We start from the raw sequence: 8,083 nt of genomic DNA, 5'->3' as shown, positions 1-8,083 counted from the left end.
GGTACTGGATTTTATTAGTCATGCCAAGCCTACTGCTGGGGACCACCGGAAACTAATGCGGCCCTAGAGACAGTTGATTCCTTTGTTGTGGCTCAAAATGGCTCAGTTCATAATACCCAGTAGCATGCAGAACAGAACACACCGGCAATGAGATCGTATATGAGCATAAACCAATGCGTTCCCCTAGACAGGATTTAAGATGAATATTGGGGTGTAGTGGTAAGAGAGAGAGATTTAGGAAGCAAACTTCAAATTGTAAGACATTTCCTGGGACAGATGTGGACTCTGAGGACAATCTATTGGTTATGAACTGTAGAGTAAAACTGAAGAAAGTCGAAAAAGGTGGGAATTTAAGGAGATGGGATCTGGATAAACTGAAAAAACCAGAGGTTGTACAGAGTTTCAGAGAGAGCATTAGGGAACGATTGACAGGGACAGGGGAAAGAAATAGAGTATAAGAAGAATGGGTAGCTTTGAGAGATGAAATAGTGAAAGCGGTAGAGGATAAAGTAGGTAAAAAGACGAGGGCTAGTAGAAATCCTTGGGTAACAGAAGAGATATTGAATTTAATTGATGAAAGGAGAAAATATACAAATGCAGTAAATGAAGCAGGCAAAATGGAATATAAAAGTCTCAAACATGAGATCGATAGGAAGATCAAAATGGGTAAGCAGAGATGGCTAGAGGACAAATGTAAGGATGTAGAGGCATATATCACTAGATACTGCCTACAGGAGAATTAAAGGGACCTTTGGAGAAAAGAGAGCCACATGTATGAATATCAAACGTTCAGATGGAAAACCAGTTCTAAGTAAAGAAGGGGAAGCAGAAAGGTGGAAGAAGTATATAGAGGGTCTGTACAAGGGCGATGTACTTGAGAACAATATTATGGAAATGGAAGAGGATGTAGATGAAGATGAAATGGGAGATACGATACTGCGTGAAGAGTTCGACAGAGCACTGAAAGACCTGAGTCGAAACAAGGCCCCAGGAGTAGACAACATTCCATTAGAACTACTGACAGCCTTGGGAGAGCCAGTCCTGACAAAACTCTACCATCTGGTCAGCAAGATGTATAAGACAGGCGAAATACCTTCATACTTCAAGAAGAATATAATAATTCCAATCCCAAAGAAAACAGGTGTTGACAGGTGTGAAAATTACCAAACTGTCAGTTTAATAAATCACGGCTGCAATGTTGGAACTCGTGAGGCAATACTGACCCTACGACTTATCTTAGAAGATAAATTAAAGAATGGTAAACCAATATTTATAGCATTTGTAGACTTAGAAAAATCTTTTGACAATGTTGACTGGAATACTCTCTTTCATATTCTGAAGGTGGCAGGGGTCAAATACGGGAGCGAAAGGCTATTTACAATTTGTACAGAAACCAGACGGCAGTTATGAAAGTCGAGGGGCATGAAAGGGAAGCAGTGGTTGGGAAGGGAGTGAGACAGGGTTGTAGTCTATCCCCGATGTTATTCACTCTATATATTGAGCAATCAGTGAAAAGAACAAAAAAAATTGGAATAGGAATTAAAATCCATGAACAAGAAATAAAAACTTTGAGGTTCGTCGATGACATTGTAATTCTGTCAGAGGTAGCAAAGAACGTGGAAGAGCAGTTGAATGGAGTGGACAGTGTCTTGAAAGGACGATATAAGATGAACATCAACATAAGCAAAACGAGTATAATGGAATGTAATCGAATTACGTCAGGTGATACTGAGGGAATTAGATTAGGATATGAGACACTTAAAGTAGTAAAGGAGTTTTGCTATTTGGGGAGCAAAATAACTGATGATGGTAGAAGTAGAGAGAATATAAAATGTAGACTGACAATGGCAATAAAGGCGTTTCTGAAGAAGAGAAATTTGTTAACATCGAGTATAGATTTACCAGTATCAGGAAATCATTTCTAAAAGTATTTGTATGGAGTGTAGCCATGTATGGATGTGAAACATGGACGATAAATAGTTTAGACAACAAGGGAATAGAAGCTTTCGAAATGTGGTGCTACAGAAGATTGCTGAAGATTAGATAGGTAGAGGAGGTACTGAATAGAATTGGGAAGAAGAGGAATTTGTGGCACAACTTAACTATAGTTCGGTTGGTAGGACGTGATCTGAGGCATCAAGGGATCACCAAGTTAGTATTGGAGGGCAGCGCGAAGGGTAAAAATCGTAAAGGGAGACTAAGGGATGAATACACTAAGCAGATTCAGAAGGATGTAGGGTGCAGTAGTTACTGGATGAAGCGGCTTGGACAGGATACAGTAGCATGGAGAGCTGCATGAAACCAGTCTCCGGACTGAAGACCACAACAAGAACAATAACATCGCGTTGTCGACCATCCAACATTAATCCCGCGTGGTATATAAAATCACAGCCCAGGACCAAATTAACAAATTCTTAAGTACTAACAACTTAATCGCCAGGGAGACTTTGTAATACTGAAACTAACCGCAAACACCCGCTAAAAGCAGCTGATGGCTGCGAACAGATCGACACTTCCGACGACAAGTTCGTAAGGGAACAAACTAACAAAGACCGATCCTCCAGGAATCAATGATAGTCCAGCAGCGATTCTGAGCTCCCAGAATCAACAAGGGTGCCGAATGGCTCGTGATTCAACTGGGCACACACAAACGGTAAAGGCTCAAGCATTACGCTCCCAGTTCGAGGACATCTCCTAACAAAGGATGGCATAGACTTCATTCCCGTCTTAAGATACCGACAACTATCTCCCCTTTTCACTGAAGCGGACAGACTTTAACTTGTTGTCGCGGGGCACTGTCGAATTTGCGTTGCACCTAACACACACTAGCTCCCTAACAAATCAAAGTCGTTGAACCCACTGATTATCAGCGTAACTAAGTTACTCAATGCTGGAAACCAAAGCGGTTAATTCATCAAAGGTGGCGGGTTTAGTAGCAAAGGTGATGCGAGATCAATCCTCGGGCCTCATCCCTTCCAATATCTTATCGACACTTTGACCCTCGGGAAGTTGCAATTCTAAGACCAAAACAGCGGTTCGGATCCGTTCTATATATTTAGTCAAGGGCTGATTACTTGATTGCACCCTCCAATAATGCTTACACTGCAATTTGTTGTTCAAACAGGGTGGCAGTTCGAAGCTGATCACTCGTTGACGTAACTCCTTCAACCCTTTTCCCTCGCGCTAAACATCAGCAAATATTTGACTAAATGTCGCACTAGTTAACGGGTACAATGACCGAAGGACCTGATAATGAGGCAAATACAACGCGTCCGCTTGACGCTTGTAAGTAGGCTGTTTAGGTTTTTTTATTGGTAACGCCACGTAGCGCTCTGTATGAAAATCACTGGCTGTGCTGTGTGCAGTCTGTGGCTGGTTTGCATTGTTGTTTGCTATTGTAGTGTTGGCTGGTTCAAATGGCTCTGAGCACTATGCGACTTAACGTCTGAGGTCATCAGTCACTTAGAACTTAGAATTAATTAAGCCTAACTAACCCAAGGACATCACACACATCCATGCCCGAGGCAGGATTCGAACTTGCGAACGTAACGGTCGCTCGGCGCCCAGAACCGCACGGCCAGTCTGGCCGGCTATTGTAGCGTTGGGCAGCTGGATGTTAATAGCGCGTAGCGTTTCGCAGTTGGAGGTGAGCCGCCAGCAGTGGTGGATGTGGGGAGAGAAAAATGGTTCAAATGGCTCTGAGCACTATGGGACTTAACTTCTGAGGTCATCAGTCCCCTATAACTTAGAACTACTTAAACCTAACTAACCTAAGGACATCACACACATCCATGCCCGAGGCAGGATTCGAACCTGCGACCGTAGGGGTCACACGGTTCCAGACTGAAGCGCTAGAACCGCACGGCCACACCGGCCGGCTGTGGGGAGAAAGATGGCGGAGTTTTGAGAGCGGATGATCTGGATGTGTGTCCATCAGAGACAGTAAATTTGTAAGATTGGACGTCATGAACTGATATGTATATATATAATGACTTTTGAACACTATTAAGGTAAATACATTGTTTGTTCTTTATCAAAATCTTTCGTTTGCTGACTATGCCTATCAGTAGTTAGTGCGTTCAGTAGTTATAATCTTTTATTTAGCTGCCAGTATTGGCGCTCGCTGTATTGCAGTAGTTCGAGTAACGAAGATTTTTGTGAGGTAAGAATTCGTGAAAGGTATAGGTTATTGTTAGTCAGGGACATTCTTTTGTAGGGATTACTGAAAGTCAGATTGCGTTGCGCTAAAAATATTGTGTGTCACTTTAGTGAATGTCTGAGTACGTTCAGTTCTGCTCAGCTGTTTGAAAATCAAATAACATAACATGTTTATCAGCACAGTAATTCATTAATTTTTCTAAGGGGACGTTACACGCTCAAATTCAACCGGAAGCCATAAGACCGCCCCGACGTCGCTCACGGACTCAATGGACAATTGATCAATTTCCGTCCCATACGGCGTGGCAGTTTACTGAAATTATTCATACCAAAACACTCAGGCGAAGTAAGTGTCCGACCAGGCTTATTCAAACCAACTTGAGTATCAGAAACCCGGTCTCCACTCGAACTTGCTACATCCTCTGAAGCAAACCGATTTACAGCATCTAGCAATTTGGCAACCTGGCCTGGAGTTGTTAACTAACTTGTACTTGTTCGGTATCAGGCTTAAAATGACCAAATCACTAATCCTATTTTCCCAAAGCAAAAGCTGAGCCTGAAGGCGAGCGAGTTGCTTACGAGTGGGAGGAGCGCCGTCAAGAAAATCAGTGTTCCATCCTAAACCGGCCAACGCAGCAGCATAATGTGGCAGCGCGACACCTACCTCGCCAACAGTTCCCGCGGTGACGACGAGAGGCTTGTCCAACGTCGCCCTCACCCGCGATGAGATCGGCAACGCTTCCCTCTGCAACTTGAGACCGAACCTCCGCTTCGTGGACGATCTGCTGTGTCTTAACAAGTTTAGCTCCGGTCAACGCCGCGCCTCCACAGTGAACTGTGGCCTGAAAATCGCAAATGTATAGGTAGCAAAACTTTACGTAACTATTATATCACTAAATAAATAATCAAGGTGAAAGATGCTTAAACGTCTCCCCCCCCCCCCCCCCGTAATAAAAACAACGCTCTGAGTAACCAGTTGACTAGGCAAAAAAAGGTCCCTCCACCCACAATAATAAGAAAAACGCTATGAGTATCCATCTGATTAGGCAAAAAATAAATAAATAAAAAATAAGAAAAAGTAATAGCAACTTAAAAACAAACATGGCCAAGAGAGCGTCTGTGATGTTTGTGACAAACCCAGACAAAACATGTAGCGTCTAGGCGAAGTTCACGGAAAACATCTTTCATCTTTTAGTAACATACTTTATTAAACAAGAGCCAAAATTTTTCAATTAATAATTTTCCAATGTTTTAAGAAATATAATTTAAATAAAAAGAAATAACCTAACCCACACTCCAACTCAAGCGCTTGAGGAAGGTTCACAATTAACTATTTCTTAAGAAAAATGTTAACCATCAAATTTAAATCTTTCTGCCATTGAAAAGAAACAATTTTCTTTTAAATATCCATTTAAGAGAAAACAACAATTTTAGAGACCCACCGTATATACATTCAAGGTATGCTTCAAATTATGTATGATTGCTTTAAAATAATTAACCTACATGATGCCACAATACTTAATAAAATGTTACAACTTCTTTCAGTTAAACAACAAGAAAACAGTTCAAATCTTAATGGTTTGAGAAAAGGAGGGAAAAAAATTGGGAGTCCCAGCCAAGGTTCTACTTCAAGGCAAGCTTTCAACTACGTATACTGATTTACGTAACCCTTTATTCGGTGTACCGTTTGCCGAGCCGCCGTCCGTCGGTTTTTCCGGGTGCGGGCGTCGGTCCGCATCGACCGACCGGCGTCGTCTTCTACAAGGCGTGGCTCTCTCGCCGGCAAAACCAGAACACACTAAGGCGTGTGTTAACGGCCTGTTCCATACCACTAGTCGAGAACTAGTTTCAATAAACCCATACGGGAGAGAAATACAAGCCCGGTGCGAAACAGCCCTGCGCCTTTGTAAAACGACAGTCGATATGGATGTGCCATGCTACCAGGAGCTTTTCAAAGGCAACGGGCAGAAACCAAGGCCCGCAACTCGACTTGGTCATATCGAACCAAAACACCACAGAGATGTTACTGAAACTCAGAACGCCTCGAGAGGTGGCCGACAGATGCAAAAGTTAAACCAGACAGTAGCCCAAAGCTGAAAGCTGGCTAAAGACGGAGCTTAATATCAGGCGAAATTTTTAAAAAGGATCTGACGGTGGTCAGAAGGTAAAGGCTAAATACGTGTGATAGTGGTCGTGTATTTGCTACTGTTAGAACAGCCTACGTCGTAACGATATTGAAGCAGATAGTTCATACGAGTTATTATCGGTAAAGGTTATATTTGACAGATTGAATAAACTAATAATTTGTTCCTTTTACCGACCTCCTGGCTCAGATGATACAGTTGCTGAACAGTTTAGGAAAGACTTGATTCTCATTTCAAATCGATACCACACTCATACAGCTGCACTTGGTGGTGACTTTAATCTACCCTCGGTAAGTTGGAGAAGGAAATGTTTAAAGTCGGTGGCAGGCATAAAACATCGTCCGAAATCGTACTAAATGCTTTTTCTGAAAATTATCTTTAACAATTAGCTTAGGAGCCCACTCGAAGTGTAAATGGTTTCAAAAACATACTCGACCTCTTGGCAACAAATAATCTCGAGAAAGTAAGGAGCATTAGGACGGATACAGGGATTAGTGATCACAAGGTCGCTGTAGCGAGAATGAATACAGTAACAGCCAAACCCAACAAAAATAAAAGCAAAGTACATCTGCATAAAAGAACAGATAAAAATTTCGTTTGACGCCTTCATAAGAAATAGCGTTGATTCCTTCCAGTCTATGTAAGTGTAGACCAGACTCACGTAAATTCAAAGAAATAGTATCTACAACAGTAAAGAAATTTATACGACATAAATTAATAAGAGACGGATATGATCCCCCAATGGTACACAAAACAGGCCAGAACACTGTTGCAGAAGCAACGAAAGAAACATGCCAACTTTAAATTGAAATTCCCAAGATTGCCGAAGTTTTACACATACTCGAAATTTAGTGCAAACTACAATGCGAGATGCTTTTAATAATTTTCACAGCGATACTTTCTGTAGAAATCTGGAAGAACATTGAAAGAGATTCTGGTCGTAAGTGAAATACACCAGCAGAAAGACACAATCAATGCCTTCTCTACGTGATACCAATCGAAATACTATCGACGACAGTACCATTAAAGCGGAGTTACTAAATATTGTTTTCCAAAATTCCTTCACCATAGATGACAAAGTAAATATTCCAGAACTCGAATCAAGAACTACTGACAACACGAGTAACTGAGAACAACATATCCTCGATGTAGAAAAGCAGCTTAAATCACTTAATAAAGGTAAGGCCTCCGGTCTAGGTTGTATAGCAGCTAGATTCCTTTCAGAGTTTGTAAGCATAACAGCTCCATGCTTAACATTCATACACAAACGCTCGCTCACCGAAATTGCGTACCTAAAGACTGGAAAGTTGCGCAGTTGACACAAATACTGAAGAGAGGAAGTAGGAGTAATTCGATGAATTACAGACCCATCTCACAAATGTTGATTTGCAGTAGGATTTTGGAACATATACAGCGTTTGGACATTAGGAATCATCTCGAGGAAAATGATATGTTGACACACAGTCAGCACGGATTGTAAGCTTAGAATTCTATCGTTGACTATCGATAGTAACCTCTGCCGAGCGCAGAACAACAGTGGGGAGTCGTGGCGTAACTTTCGTGGAGCGTGGGCGGAGTGTTGTGTTGATGCCGTGGCTGCAGCACGTATCTTACAAGTTATGATGAAGTAATTGAAAATGTTTGCCACACGAGTTTTGTGCTTAATTTCGGTGTTCACGACACAGTATCATTGTTTATCCAAAAGGTGTCCGTTCTCGGTTTCGTGTGTCGAGTCGGAGAACAACAATCAACCGAGTCGCGACGGTTACGGAAAAATAATG

Source organism: Schistocerca americana, chromosome 3 (assembly GCF_021461395.2).
Source record: "Schistocerca americana isolate TAMUIC-IGC-003095 chromosome 3, iqSchAmer2.1, whole genome shotgun sequence".
Taxonomy (NCBI): domain Eukaryota; kingdom Metazoa; phylum Arthropoda; class Insecta; order Orthoptera; family Acrididae; genus Schistocerca; species Schistocerca americana.
This window is presented reverse-complemented; position numbering follows the sequence as displayed.